Source organism: Zonotrichia albicollis, chromosome 8, assembly GCF_047830755.1.
Source record: "Zonotrichia albicollis isolate bZonAlb1 chromosome 8, bZonAlb1.hap1, whole genome shotgun sequence".
NCBI lineage: Eukaryota > Metazoa > Chordata > Aves > Passeriformes > Passerellidae > Zonotrichia > Zonotrichia albicollis.
Genome location: NC_133826.1, coordinates 15,680,146 through 15,696,279, shown reverse-complemented (window position 1 = coordinate 15,696,279; position 16,134 = coordinate 15,680,146). Strand labels below are relative to the sequence as shown.

The 16,134-nt window shown below is 36.4% G+C and overlaps 1 non-coding gene across 50 annotated transcripts in view; it reads left to right on the top strand.

Annotated features, from left to right (window-relative positions):
• The window catches only part of LOC141729846 (uncharacterized), a 485,161-nt gene that overhangs the window by 92,827 nt on the left and 376,200 nt on the right, over nucleotides 1-16,134 (top strand). The gene's annotated exons all lie outside the window — the stretch shown is intronic.

Sequence of the window (16,134 nt, the reverse complement as noted above, 5' to 3'; positions counted from 1 at the left end):
GGGTCATAATAGAAGTGAGTTGTCAGGAAAGCAAAAAAGCCTCCTTATTTTCTCTCCTGATTTCCTTTGTTTTCTGCAAACATAAACCAGTCTGTTCTTTGCACCATAAAATTTAAATCAAGAATCTTGAACTGCACAATTCCTTAAAGCAGTCCTTATAGCTGTATAACTGTTAAAACATAATTTGTTGGATAGAAGGGGAAAAATCAGCCTTTCCCAGGAAATGCTAAAGGATTTTTAGAAAATATTATTCTAATATATGCATACACTTATTCCAAGTGGGCCTATATTATGTGTAAGAAATATTGAAAATGTTAAGGTTGCAAATGAAATCTTCAAGTCAGAAAATGCCACCCTTAAGGTTGCTCCTTGAAAAGCATTTCCCTACTTTGTGGCAATGTTTCATGAATGGTCTTTAATTACTGGATCACATGCTGTTTTTTTCCTACAGGACCACTGCCTCATTCACTGCACAGATGGGTTATGTTCTCTGAGTTCAGCATTTTAACGTCATTGTTTCATCTGTGGCCCTAACTTATTTGGGAAATACTCATATCCTGCTCTAATTAGAGAAAATTTCACTTCCACATAGGCTTATCCGGGCTGCTCACCACTGTAATGAAAATGCTTCTCAAATGCTATACATTAATTTTCTTGAAACTCTGGAAGTTGAGAGTTGTGTGTCCATTTTACAAAGGGAAAGCTGAACCACAGAATGATAGTTACAGACTTACCCAGGAATTGTGTTTCTCAGGACCTGATTTTTTTCAGGATCTTTAGTGGAGTATGTGATAATGTTTATGTTTACTGGTAGACTTCCTCTTGATTTTGCTCAGATGTAGAAGCTTTTAACACTTTCAGAAGTTACAAATAAGACATGCAGAACACAAAGGGCATGTTCATCTTTTCAGCCACTTGAGCTCTTAATGCAGTGTCAGATTACTATAGCTAGAAGATCCAGAACAGATCCAGGTTAAGAGGACATTCCTGTGTAGTGAGGACTCTTTACTGCAAGTCTCTAAAGCTACCCATCACCTTCAAAAGAACTTTTAAACAAAAATTAATTCCCAGGAAAAAAACAGAAGAGATTAAAGGCATTTTCAGTACCCTTAGTGAATAAAATGGTTTACAATGGCAAAATTAAAAAAAATTTAAAAATCACAGTGTCTCATAAGAAGCACTACTTCTTAACCCATCTTTTTGCCAAGGTGTCCTGAGAAAAATGTTTCAGAACCTCTGATCTGATTATTTTAACATTATGATGTGAGCAAGACCCAGCTCATGAAAATCCCAGACTTGTAATTTCAAGTCTGTGGGTTTGATTTCTTAGCAATGCTACTCTTTACATTAAACAGTCCATCTTCTTTTATAAATTGGCTTCCCAAATTCATGCATTTACTTGTTGAATGTACATCTAAGCCCCTCAAAGGAACTTTCAAGATCCTTTGGTAAAGGAGGAGTCAAATGAAGTTCTCAGTCATTCATCTGTCTCAAGTATGAGACAATATTTCTTTTTTGTATGGATCAGAAGAATTCATTTTGCTGAATGAAAAGAAATGAGAAGATGTACATCAGGAGCATACTTAATACTCTCCAGTGCTACTGGGCATTTGGTTTGCAGCCTAAAGGAAATGAGGACATTAGAATGTTATCAAGGGAGGGTTTGTACTGATCCCTTCCCATTGATCTCAATAGAGATCAAATTGGCATATCAATTTCTGCTCTCAGATTTCAGCATCAGGAGCATTTCTTTAAATCAGCTGCATAAACTTTTGCAGTCAGGGATGGTAACTGTTAAGAGTGGTATGTTGCCAACACAGAATTAGGCATCTGCTTTGTTAATGAAGAAATATGTTTCTGTAGCCCTTTTGTGTAGAAAATTTCAGCTCAAGCAGTTAAAGCTGAACGTAGTCCCAAGGGAAGTATCATGGGAAGTGCTGGGAAACCTTAACTACAGGTGACATTACTGGCTCCACCTGTAGTAAATATTCTCTAGAACTATTTAAGCAATATTGTCCTTCACTATCATGTTTCTTCTGTTGAAGTTTTTGAATAGTGAGCCTGAAAATAACAAGTTGAGCTCATTAGTAGATTAGGTGTTGCAGTGAATCCATGTTCTCATTCTCCAGTTTGATAGGGTTTCTTTTAGAAAGCAATTACATCTGATTGACATGTTTTCATGTGCCTCTAGCCTTCACTCCTTCTTACTAAACAATTCTAGATCAAGGACAGTGACTCTTCTACTGCCATTAACTGAAATCAGGATCCAGGAGAAAAAAGTTAAATACCTTTTAAGATGCAACTTGAAACAAATTATAAAATATGTATAAAGAGGAATATATTTTGGTTTCATATACTGTAGTTGTTGAAAGTCAAGTAAAAAACAAAGTTTAAGGCATGGACATGAATTAAAATTAGGCAACAAATTCTCTATTTCTACTTCAGGCAAAAATGAGGTAGAGGGCCCAATCCTATCACTAAATGTGCATATAGTTTTCCATATATTTTTCAATTTATCATTAACTTTAAATGATGTAATTTAGTGAAGTTTTATACTAATATTGCAGCTATATATCCCAAAGTAAGTAAAAGTGATTAAAAAAAATTAAATGTTTTACCATAAAAAGAAAAGCATACTTTAGGATACTAAGTGTTCTTGCCCACTGGATTTTGCTTCTATAGAAAAAACCTTAATTTGAAAAGGATTAAAGGCTTAAAAATTAAACCAACAAAAATAATTCCTCCCTTACTAAGTCCACTATAGCTGAATGTTAGCTTTAGTTTTAATTTGGTTTTTTTTTTATATTTTGTATTTGTACTGGATTTTGAGGCTTTTCCCCCCAAATTTAAAATTTCATTTATAGATAAAAATGAAACAGAAATCTGTTTTCCTGTTCTCTTTGCACATCAGGGTCAAGGGATGGATTTTTAGATCCTATAAGCAAAAATTATTTTGTTGAGTTTGTGTTTTAATGAAGTTGAAAGGATCAGGATTGCCCAATAAAGAGTTTTTGCCTGAACACAGCAAGTAAATGCAAGAAAAACTACAATTGCTCTCCTTTCATAAATCAATGTCACTTTTTTTTTTTTTTCTGATGCCTGTCTTAGGAAGCTGCTTAACAATTTGCGTTACTTAGATGAGCTATAGTAAGTAAGTTGTCATGCTGAAGCTTTTGAACATATTCTGCCTGTCCAGGGACTATTTTTTTTTTTTCATTTGAGGGCATGTTTGTGCAGCAAAGAACACTTTGCCATGTTGTGCATCCCATTTTCACCTATCTGCTATAAATTTGCAAAGCCTCCCCTTTATTTTGTGAATCTGTTTCCCTGGCTAACATATCCAGGACTTCTCTCTTCTCAGACCTTTTTGACTACTGGGTTATCCTGTTTGGCTGTAATAGCTACTCAGCAGTGGCTTACAGATTTTATTTATGGTGATTGGTGTACACAATTTTGTTTCCTGCCTTGCCCTAATTCACTCCTGAATGCCAATTCTTAGCAATGGTATTGTGGTAGGAGGTTTGGGATTATGATCAACCTATCAACTTCTTCTTCAGGGGAAATGCAGCTCTACCAGGGAAGTGCAGATGAAAAATAGGGTGATAAATAGCCTGGAAAAATAACCAAAACACTTGTTCTTGCTGTTGGTCCATATTCTGTTACAAGCAAAGCTCTGGTCTGTAGCTGTGTCTGGCACATGGGAATGCAAATCCCTGCATTGTTTCATGCCCATGTCTAATGAAGTGGTTTAGAATTGGCTTCAAAACTGGAGGCAGGTAAGGCACTTGAACTGTGGATGGTATAGATAGTCAAGGTCATGTGGCTGGAGTGGATATTAACTAAATGATTGTACTTGATGTCTGTCTTGCCCTAAGGATTTCGGTTCTTAAAAAGGATTATTTATCCCTTTGATGTTTTATATATATACTTAAGACTATATAAGAATGCAACATAAATATAATGTATTTGGTTTGTCAAAACTAGAAGTTTCAGGTATTATCATGCAAAGCAATAATGGCCCTGTTAGTCATTTGATGTTTCTCATGGAATTATCCTGCATTATGAATTGTAGAAACCCAATGTGGTTACACATATGCATTTTTCTTTAATCTAGGGCACTCCCATTTATTTCAGAAGCCTTTTACTTTCCCTGCTATTGCTCACACTCTGCCACTCAGTTAAGTGCTATGCTATTGTGGTGTTAGCTAGAGTAAGCCAGGTGTACTTTTCTTTTTGACAACAAAAGTTCAGATGACACAACTTTTTTGTTTTTATGCATTTTTCCCTGAAAACTTACCAGGATAGAATTAGTTCTCTCTTGCCAAATTAACAGTTTAGTACAGTAATTAGCAAGTTCTGCCAAAATATCTGTTCCAGCAAGGAATTGCATTTGGGAGATCTTCTATTTTTTCCCTTTAGCACTGACCACAGAACTTAATTAACTTTCCTTTCCATCATAAATTGCAGTGCAGGCAATGACCAGTGTGTCTTCCCCCACTCCTACATGTTCATTTATGATAAATTGTCCCATTCGCAGCCAATCTGGAGGCAGGTGCCTGTGTGAATCTCAGGGGTTACCCATACTGTGCTATCCACAGGGCTGATTAATAATGAGGTTTTCACTGAACCCCCTTCTTTATTCTGTGTTCATGCTTCAATGAAAGAGAGAAGTTTATGGTAGAAGAGAGCTTTCCTCCCTCCTTCTCATTTAAACTAATGTCTTTTGGAACTGATTTGCATGTGCATGCTGCAAGGAACCTGCACTTAACCCCTTGACCCAAACGTCCATTCTTGTGGTGTTTTGTAAATACAACCTTTGCCCCCTTCCTTTTTCTCAGTAACTCCTATGTTTGTATACCTTTGCTTCAGTGTATTTACTTACCTGCATTCTCCCTTCCATTCTTGTCAACTTTCCATATCTAGTCAGCTCTACATGAACTGCTATTGCCCAACAGTTTGTGTAAAGGGTCTCTATTTTTTTGTAACTTTGCCTTTGAGGTTTTTATCCATAAAAATAGCTAAAAGTTGTTACCAAATGTTTTAAACTTCATGACACACTTTTTAGGAATCTGCCTGTATCTTAATGCACGCATTTGTAAATGTTATCAGCAACCAAAATTTAATCCCAGAGCAATGAAAGACAAGCTATTCTATGTCCATGGGAATAGATGCTACAGTGCACACTGGGCTGAATTTGCTAGTCTGCAATGTTGCTGCAAAGCTGTGGTGTTGTGCAAATGCAGTAGCCTGTGTGTGAACAGTAAACTAGAAGGACACTAACTCAGTATTTGCTTTTGGCTTGTGGTCTAGCTCACTTCAAAGTCTCTGCACCACACATCTTGGATGTGAGAGTCTGTCCAGTGGATCAGATGATTTTGCATCTGAAGTGTAGACAAAGCCCAAGTTACTTTGGAAATGAAAAGTTGCTTTTTTCCCCAAATCTGTTCATTAGGTGTTTCTGAAAGCATCAGTTCTTCTTTATAAGGAAATCTTTCCAGGCCTCTGGTAACTCTTTTTAATTTTTTTTATTATTTTCTTTTCTTTTTTTTTTTTCTTTTTGCTTTCACTCTACTGTTTTGGAGCTCTGATTACTAAAGTAGAACTAGGAACTAAGGATTGGAAGGGTGCCTTTAAACTAGGTACTTAATACTTTCCCTGTCTTAATATAGCATTGTATTTTTGTTTGCTTTTGGTTCTATTTAAAAATGTTGTGGATTCCGAGCAAACTATTTCATTGCACTGCTAGGAAAAATGCTTTTGTTTCTTTTATGGTGACAACCTTTTGGTCCCCAAGTTTTGTGTGAAGACAGGAAACACAATTTTCATTTGATGGAATTCCCTAGTGCCTTGTTGGATTTTTAGTAGCTGATGACTGGGTAAAAGATTTTGGCCATGATTGACTCCTGCTCCCTGGTTATTTCAAGCACTAGAGAATTTGATCTTTTTATTCTGTGTCAAACATGCTGCAGGCCTGACTGGTTTTGATACACTGCTTCATCACCCTTTACCTTTTTCCTCTATGTTTGGTCTCCAGGACTTTTACATATTTAATTCTGTTCAAACTATTGATTTTTAAGTAATTTTCTTATTTCCTGCTGAAGGCAGTACTTTTTCTGACAGCTTTTTTTTTTTTTTCTTCCCTTTTTTCTATTTCCGTCCCTACCACTTGTATGGACAGGAAAATACTCAGGAAGGATAACAGAAAAGGCAGTGTGAACAGCCATGTAGTATTGTTGTTCTTGTTTCAAAACCAAAGAAATGCATAACTAAATCAAGCTCAAATGTCTTGTCACCAGAATGTTGATGAATGTTTTAATTACTAAGAGATTCCAGAAAGGGGAGGGAGGGGAAGCCAACTTGAAACAATAAACTTTGTTATCTCTTACTGCTGTATGTGTCTTCATCACATAGAGCTGTCAGTTTGACTTTCCCTCTTGAAAATATCCTCATGAAATTATTTGATAACTAGTGGAGGGTTAAGCTGAAGTACTATTTAACTACAGCTCATGATTCCTTTCATTTTGCTAGGCAGACTATCAACAGTGAGAAGTGTGATATTTCAACTCCCTGCATTTTTTACTTATTATCCAGGTCTAACTGCAGTTTTGTTTTTATCTTGCATTCAGAATAAAAGCAGGACATAGGAAAAAGTAGCTGTCATGCTGAGTCCAAACATCATCAAAACAAAAGGCTTCTTCATACTTAAAGGTTGCTCTCTGATCTTCAGATCAGCCCTTAAAAAAGAATAACAGCAATTAATGCCAGGGGGCTTTCTGCATTACTTTTGATAAGGACACTCTAAAGCAAGTAGAGTTATGGTAGGTGGTGTTGGTGTTGTTTCCTCGTTGAAAACAGTCATATTCACATGCCTTCAAAATGAGAGTAAGTGAATGAAGGGACCATAGCTTGTTAAAAAGATACTGGATACTTCATGAGACTGAATCATAGTGGCATAGCAAGAGCACTCTCTACCTAGGAGAGATGCTTTTTGCCTGCTGAAGAACTTTCCAAAGGATGAAGGAGTCTTATTATAATCTCAGATATTATTTATAAAATATTTGAGTGCAGTATCAAGAACCAATATTCTATTAGGAACTGGTGCTTGCAGCCTGAAATTTTAACAACTCTCAGTAAGTGGTATAATTTTAATTGCAAGTAAAGTAGCCTATTTGGTTTTACACTTGGAAAGCCAGGGACTAATTATATCCATTTGGATATTATACCCATTTGAGTATTTTGGGAACAAGGTTTGGCTTTTGCCTCAGGTAAAAAAGAGTTTTATTTATGTTTTTAGTGCCTGGTGCTTTTACTAATTGCACTATATGATATACAGGAAGGAGGTTCCCATGATTTCCACTATAGCAATCTGTGACAGGACTAAGTGTGAACCCATTCCTAGGAGAAAAGCCCATGGCCTGTGTTATCAGCTACACTGTGTGTGCTACTGGCAGTGCTAGTGCACACCCAGCTATGCCCCTGGATGTGTTACCAGTGTCAGATGGATCAAATGCATTCCAGGCTGGGTTTGTGCTTTGCATTTACATAGCACAAGCTCTCCTTATAGGGGAGCTTGGCAGTGAGCTCCATCCTCACATCATACACCTGAATCTCCGCGTTGACATACTTTTCTTAACAATTTCTTTTCCTGATGTAGAATAAATGAGGATACAAAGTTAATTTTAGGAACCAAAGTAGCAAGGAACTTGGTTGTTGCAATTCAGAGTAAAATTTTTTGTCATGAGTCCCAAGTTGTATAAAAACCTAATACATGAGGTTTTAATTAGAAGTATTTTGCTAAAACAGACCTTGAAATGTGAATGCAAAAGTGAAATCTTTACTGTATTGGATTCAAAGCTGTTTAGATGATGACAGGATCTTTAAAAAGTAGACAACCTATAGCTTTATGGGAAGGCTACCTGTTCATTATATTACATGGAGAGTTGATTAAAGTGCTGTATCTGAGAGCTGCCATACATTTAGGATAAACATCAGAAGCCACAGATCCCTGAAAATGTAAGCTCAGGCTAGACTAGACAGGAGCTGCTGACCTATGTGAAGAAAGGAATTCCATTGCAACAGATGCAAAACCAGAAACTGGGAAATTCATCCTTGTGAAGGAGGACGATGAGGATATTTGAGTGCCACAGATGAAATAAAGAGCAGACAGAGCCAGTATGGCAGAGGGAGGATGGGCAGGAAATGAAAAAAATATGACCCTGAAAGAAAGGTAGGAAGGAGGCCTTCAGCACAGGCTAGAGAAAAGCAACACACTGCACTGAGCATCTGCTGTTTTCCCACTGTGTTCAGGGGAACAGGACATATATGTTTTTGAAAATAAATAGCTTTGCATCAAAGAGATATCTGTCTCTGTCATCAACTTCTCCATGTAAAAGGGAAAAGAATATTTAAGACTGTTTGCTACTGCTCTGATCAAAACATGCCATTATTTATCTCTCTTTGCCTGTACCAAGGAACATATGAGGCTGTTGAGGCTGCCTGCTGAGGGCCTTATGGAAAATTTTACAAGGTATTTAAGCTCCTGAAGATGTAGAGGCACCTAATGGAGTTTTTAAGAACACCCAGGATCCTAATGCTCTTCATAGACAATGACAATTAGCTTCCCAGGTGCTTTAGAGAGATCCTATTAAAGGTCCCCTAGGTCTTTCAGTACTGTGGAAATCTCGCGGCTGGTCTCTAGTGCTGACAAATATATCTGTCTGTTCTCTCTATTGCTTGCTCGTTCCAGGTGAGAAGAGAAGCAGGCTATGTGTTTGTGAAAAAAACAAACAGGGCTTTAAGTGGAACCTTAACTATTGAATTGCTTTCTTAATTTTTGCAGTTCTCTGAGATCTTAAAAGTGAAAACCAAAAATCCCATCCACTCAGCTTCAAGAGTGTTGTGACACAGGCTGCTTGGGAAAGACATAATAATATACTTGTAAAGAGTTTCTCAGTACTGAAGCCCTGCCATTATTAACACAATCAGTGTGGCAGAGTTCTGTTTGAAATGTTCATTAGACTTTCTTCTTACTTTCCAACATTTTCTGTTTTGTGCAGAAGCCTCTTTAAGTTACAAGAATTGTGTTTGGCTTTTTTATTTTCTGTATGCAGACACATCTTGGCTATGAATTAAGACAACTTAAAAGTGGCAAATATTTATTCTTAGGATAAGTGCACAGTATTTTCCCAAGCAGAATCTATGGAATACAGTTCTTAAAATGATTAATATGATTTACCCCAGACATCCTGTAGAAGTAGGTAATACTCAGTATTCAAGACAAAGAAGAATACTGCAGTCTGGCCATTGAATGAAGGCTCATCATCTTTTCAGGAATTCTTAAGTGTTGGCTTGCTCAAGGAAAGATGTAAGTCTCATCATGCTTACTTTGAACTGAAAGAATGCAGAGTATTTTGTTTTTTCTGAAAATATTTTAATTAGGTCTGCTTTCTTCATAGCTGTGACATCTCAGAAGTTCTGAAGAGGAAAAAATGCTGAAGTTATTTTCTGTGTTAATTTCAGTGTCTGCTGTTTGCCATTTTGATTATATTGCCAAATTTTGAAGGTCACCCTGTCCTTAGCAGTCCCATCAGAACAAAGTGCTAATGCTGACTTTTTTCCCAGACAATGCAGAGCTTTAACTAGCACACAAGAGGAGTCCATCAAAACTTTATCCTCCACTGAGTATTATTGCACTTGTAAAGATAATATTAATACACATTTCTAATGCTCTATGGATCATTATCTGGCAGTGGACCAATAATTGGGTATAAAACATTAACAACTAAAAAGGAATACTGATTCCTTTGGGCTTGCAATTGTTGTTCATTACAAATTGCTTCCAAAACAGGCCTGAGCTGATTCACAGAGAATTAAGTAGATTTGGTTTAGTAATGTTTTCAGGTTTCTGAATAAATTATGGATGCATCTTGACTGTTAGAAGGAGCCACTGACATTATGAAATGGTAATGAACAGATATGCAAGAGAAAAACAGCCTCAGCTGATCATCCTGTTCAAAACCTATTAAGGCCTGATGAAATGAGAAGGTTTTTTCCTTCCATGTATAGATGTGCAACAAGTCATAAGTTGTGGACTTTAATAATATATTTTCTTCACAAGCAATAACACAGCAATTAGGAAGTGCTCACTGAGGTAGAAATAATGCTGCATAGATTAGTGCTGCTAAAGGGAGCTCAGACATACAGTAAAACAACATATTCCAGGTTCCTGTTGGTGTGTAATTTCTACTTTATTTACTTATCATCTCAGTTAAAGAGGACTCCTGGCAGTAATGAGGCTACATAAATGCACATATAATACTGTAAGATGTTACAAATGATATAAAAGATAAATCTAATGATTACCTATTATAATGACAGTGCAATCACTAGGTAAATTTTACAGTTCTGAGAAGTTCATGACTGCCAAAAATGCCACTATGCAGTGTATTATTTCTGAGCTTTTATTTCTCCATGACTGTTTTGTAGGAGATATATAACTCACTTGGAAGGGAGCTGCTAACAAAATGGCTCACAAATCTTCATCTAGGGCAGCAATACTTACAAGTACTGTGGTAAGTATGAAGATAGCAATAGTGAAAACTTTGAGGGATTTTCTTGCTGGAAATTCACAGTATTTGTTACCACTGTGGTAAAAAAGATGATAACACGACTGCCAAAATGAATCCCTTATACTGTAACTGCCTTAAAAATAAGCATGCAAAAATTGCCACATACTGCAAATTCTGTCAAAAGAAGGTAAGTTCAAGTCCATCAGTGCTAACTCAGGGAAATGGATATTCATATCTCTGAACCCAGCAGAGTTTTAATCTTTAAAATCTGCAAGGTCTCTGATGCCTCAGATGTAGAACATAAAAAAATTGTCAAACAGAGTTTAGTCATAGATTAAGCATAGAACATTGAGAATATGTGCTTACAGTAAAACATTTGTAAAATAGCAAATGTTAATTAAAATAAATTATGATTAAAAAGTACTTCAGAAGAGTAAATTCTTTTTTCTTTTTATGCTGGATGATAGTGCCTGAATCCTGCCCTCTCCTCCTGTGAAGGCATTTATAGGATTATATATGTAATTTTGGATGCAAAGGCAACATAGGAAGTCTGTTACTCAGTGGTATGGAGATATTAGAGGCATTCTGTGCTGAGTAAGTCATGGCATTTGTGTAAGTGAAATACATGAAAGAGAGCCAAAATGAAGATTTAATAAACAAGTGACTAAAGCTGTTAAATGTTCTCTGTAACAGCTGAGCACTTCATATTTAAAATCTAAGTGCTTACTAATTTAGGAAACAAAATATGAATTTACTAACAGTAACCATGTTGTATTGTGAAATATTGGCCTTAAAGAAGGCATAGTGATTTGTGGTGTTTGTTGTTATTATTTCTGCTGTTATTATTAGGAGAGAAGAAAGAGGACAGTAATTGGAAGATGGTAGTAAGGTGTAAACTAAAAGTGAGTGTAGATTCCATGGAGTTTTTTGAGTAAACCCTGGAAATGAGTGGCAGAGTGAATGGATGTGATGTGTTCAAGCTTTCTGCTTTATGTAATAACTGTGCAGTGCTTGAAACCAGAGCTGGAATGGAAGAGTGCCAGCAGGGCGGTAGCAGTCTTCTAGTCTAAGAGAGGATACAAATGGGGAAGATTAGACATTTGATTTTTATGATTGGTAGTTTACACACTTGATGGGAAAGGAAAGGAATATGAGAAATGATAGGAACTAGCCTCTTGGAGCTAAAGAAGGAGATAAATGTACTCTTTTTCTTAAGGAAAACTGTTCACATCCCCTTATTTGTCTGACAATTAATTCTTTTCTACTCTCCTTATCCAGATCTGGAAGATCTAGATTGGGCTCTAGCTTTTTTCCTTTTCTGTGAATACTTTTGCAATGAAGGACACAAAAATGACATCTTTCTTGGAAATCTTGGAATAATTCTAGTCTCAAAAAAAAAATAAATCTGAAAAATGAAGGCAGCAAGGCTCACAAGAAGAATTGTTAAGATAATAAGCAATTGAGTAAAATGCCTGAATTTTGTCTGATTAAGGTGTCTATATTCAATTACTGAATTAAGAAATCAGTGTATGTATTGTTAAAGGGTACAACCCGAAGTGAGTGAACTGATGTTTTAGGTATTAATTTGCTTGTTTGGCAGAAATGAATAGCACACTCCTGCTTTCATTTCATCCCAGTACTTTAAAGCTCGCTTCAGATCAGTCAAGGAAACACAGACAGGTTACATAGGTGCATCAGCCTATTTTCCTTGGGAGCCTCCATTTCTGTTTGCATGACACAGACATGCATACATTTTTGTATGCCCATTTCAAAAGTTCTTTCCATGGCCCAGGATTTAATTACTGCTGTAAAAAATGCAGGAACCCCATCTTCCTAACCAGTCACTTTTGTAGTATCTTAAATGTCTCTATAAGTTTATATCAATGTCAAGAACCGTAAGCCAATTTTTGTATGACAGACAGAAACTCTTCCAGCAACCCTTGGTGATTGAAAATGTCTTAAACTAATAGGAATAGAGGACTCCCTTGTTGCTTCCCTGCAGTGACAGTCACGTGATTGCCAGTCTCTGGCTGAAGCAAAGAAGATGCTGCCCTCACTTCCATGCCAAGTTCTGGCTGGTTTGTGAGGTATAAACTGATTTCTCTTCATGTATATATATATCTCGTGGTGTGGAACTCTACTATCAAGAAATGTATGTTTTCAATAAGGTGTGACAACTTATCAGTACTTTAAGCTGTAAATTACACTGGTGTACAGTGCCTGACTCCATCTCCCTGTGCTAAATCATGTCAGGATCTGAAATCCACTGTGCCATAAAATAGAATAGAAGAAGCCTAAATATATGGGCACACAGGTATGTGCATCTATATAGCAAAAAATTAGAAGTAATTTGGGGACTCTTAACAATCTCATCCAAATCCCCTGGGAATAAGTTTTTTTGCCCAGTTAGAGTTCCAAGGGAAATGGCAGGAGCGCAGTCACTTGTGTCATTTACAACCAGCCAAGACAAAGCACCTCCACATTTTAGAGCAGGAGGCGCTCCTGGTCTAGCAGAGCAATGTTATTAATGACCATTAAGTCTTCTGCACCTATAAGATAAATTTTGCTCAAAGCAGATATGCCTCAGTTTTTAAAATCCCTATTCACTTTCTAGTGTCCCTTATTATTTTTTGAATCAAAGCCATAAGATGCAAGAGGCAATAAGTGCATTAGGATAAGTAGTCCTTTTTTAAAAGTTTAGGAATTAGAAATAACTCACATTGTATAAATCATGTGGCATCATTATTGCATTTAAATGTTACATTACACTTATGTTTACATTAATTCTTAATATGTCTGATTTTTTTCCTTCTGAAAACATAATTGGAAACTGTATTTTCCCTCTTATTCTAATTAAAATATTTTAATAAATGTTTATTTAGATACTATGTCATGGAAGGTTGCAGCCTTGGCTGCCTAATGTAATGTAAAAATCAATTAGATGCAGAAAAATATCTGAGTTTAATTTACAAAGACTAGATATCTGCCTGATCACTGCTGTGTAGCAATATCCATAACATTTTATATATTAAAATAGTAATGATTAGTATTAATCTTGGACATGCTGAAGTATTTACCTATTCATATATTCAAAGGTAATTTGTTTCCTTGACTGCAGCTTTTGAGTTGCCATATTGTATAATTTCTTTACCAAAATGTCTTCTACAGTGGTTTGAAAGCAATTTCTAACATGCATCATATACTCAAGGTTTATTTGTCTCATGCAGAGATCAGCGTGCAAACATTGCTGCATATGTAATTCTTGGAACTAATTGCATGCATGCAAAACAATGCAAAGATTTTAACATTGTACAGCAATTAATATCTCTGCTAGTGTAAATATGTTTCCTTCTCCCCATACTCTCTTCCTCCATGCCCCCCCAACCATAAATCATTTCCAACCTGTCAGAATGGATCTGTGCTGGCAAAGAAACAAGGGTAATGTTTCAATTTTCTCCATCTGGTAAGATATTTTCTGTTAGTTTTTCTCCTTCTCTGTACTCATTGAATTTGCATGAAGAACTATGTATTGTAGACTAATAAGATTTCCTGAAACAGAGTGGAGGAAGCATGACCCGTCTCCCCCTAAATCCGAGGTTGTGTGAGATAGAGTAAATTCTGTCATGTTAATGCTGTTGAGAAGCTGAGGCCCAGACTGGCTTCCTGCACCTCTGGTGCAAAGGGAAGGATGCTGGCATACTGGGAGAGGGACTGGGATTGTGACTGCCGGCCTGTGAGTCACTGTATTCTAACCCCATCATTCCATTTTTCTCAGTTTACAAAATCAATTAAAATTTCCTTCTAAGAAAATGTTTCTCTGTTTTCCTAAATATCAATCATTCCAGTCTTTAGCATCTATACTCTTTTTGAGGCTTAAACTGCAAGCTTGGTGGGTTAAATAAACTTCATTTATTTTAGGTATATTGTTAATTACTTAAAAAAAAATTCATATGGAAAAATCAATATCCTCTCAGAGTACCAGATCCTATATTGATGATAGACTTTGTGAACAGTTCTCTGCATTGCTGAGGGATTCTTGTACATACTGGCTCACAGATCAGGTACAATTTTGTCATAGCCATTAAAAAGAAAATCTAGTTTTCACTTGCACAGAGAGAAAATTTTGGGCCCTTCTGAAGGACCACATCCTGTACTTGTAGGATCTATGGACAAAAATCAATACCTGAGGGTACCAAATTGTAAATGCTTTTTGAATAGCTCCAGGTCCAGACCTTGAACCATAGCAATCCTTGGGAGAGTGGTCCAGCAAGGCATGGGTAGCAAGGGTGGACTTGGCAATGAAGCTCTGATTAGTGCTACTACACAACTCCAGGGCAAAACCACTTTCCTGGGAATATGATACATGCCCAAAGTGGAAGCATTCCTCCCTCTTCTTGCCCTTGTTCTGTACCATGTAGCACACAGTATTTATCTGAGGAACTTTGCCAGTTTTCTCCGCTTGTCAATCCAAATATTCAATATTGAGTTGAAATTAAGAAATTATATTAAAATTATATTGTAATTAAACACCCCACTCATCTTTCATTTTTTTTAGTTTACCTTTGGTTGTTTCATCTGTCTTGGGTATATTCAGTTCATATTTTCAAGTTTTACTTCATGTTTGAGAAATCTAGACACTTGTTTTCATGGAAGCTCAGATTCACATTTATTAATGTGATTTCAACAGCTAGAACATTAAGAAAAATAGCAAATATCACAAGATTCATAGGAAAATAATGAGAGTTGGCAACACTATCAATTTCCTCTGAGCATACTTCCATTATAGTTAGGTTATTGGACATACTTATTTGTTATTGCAAGGCTTCCTCTATGTGGAAAGAGCAGAGAGCCTTGATCTGAAAGAGAATAAAACCCAAGCAGAAGCAGATGTAAATTCTCTGTGAAAGAGCAGAGAGACAGTGTGCATGTGCATGCATGCCTCTGTCTCCACGAATACTCAGCACTGAGCACTGAAAACAAAATGCTGTTTGACTTAACAAGTAGGGAGAGTACTCAAATGTAGAGGCACAAAAACGTCCATGCAATTTCACAGCTAAATACACTACTATTATAATCTAATGCAATAACAATTTTAAGGGTCATTTCATTGTAAGAGATAAGATATCTTTTGAGTGGTAGAAAGCTCCCACTCAGTTATCACCTAAACAATAGTTATGGTTCTCTGGGAGGAGAAACATTAGGACCAAATTTGTGATGCAGAGACAAAATACCTTTTCAAGTGTTTTTTTTTGATGTACCTGAAGTTCTCAGAAGAACTCACACATCCCCATACATACCTGGGGACTCAAATTTAACACCCCTATCAAAAGAAAGTTAACTCTTCCTTACCTGTGGGTTTGATTCCTAAATCTTTTAGTTTTTAAAGGTTAGTTATTGCTGTTGGGTTTTATTTAGTCTTTAGCAGCTCCATGTGTCTGGAAGAAAATGATATGTATACCGAGACATAGAGTTGTAGAACTATTGATAAATAAAGGATAATTTTTAATTAAGTCAAAGTATATGGCAAACAGTGCTCTATGCTTGAAACATAAAGACTTTGGATAAG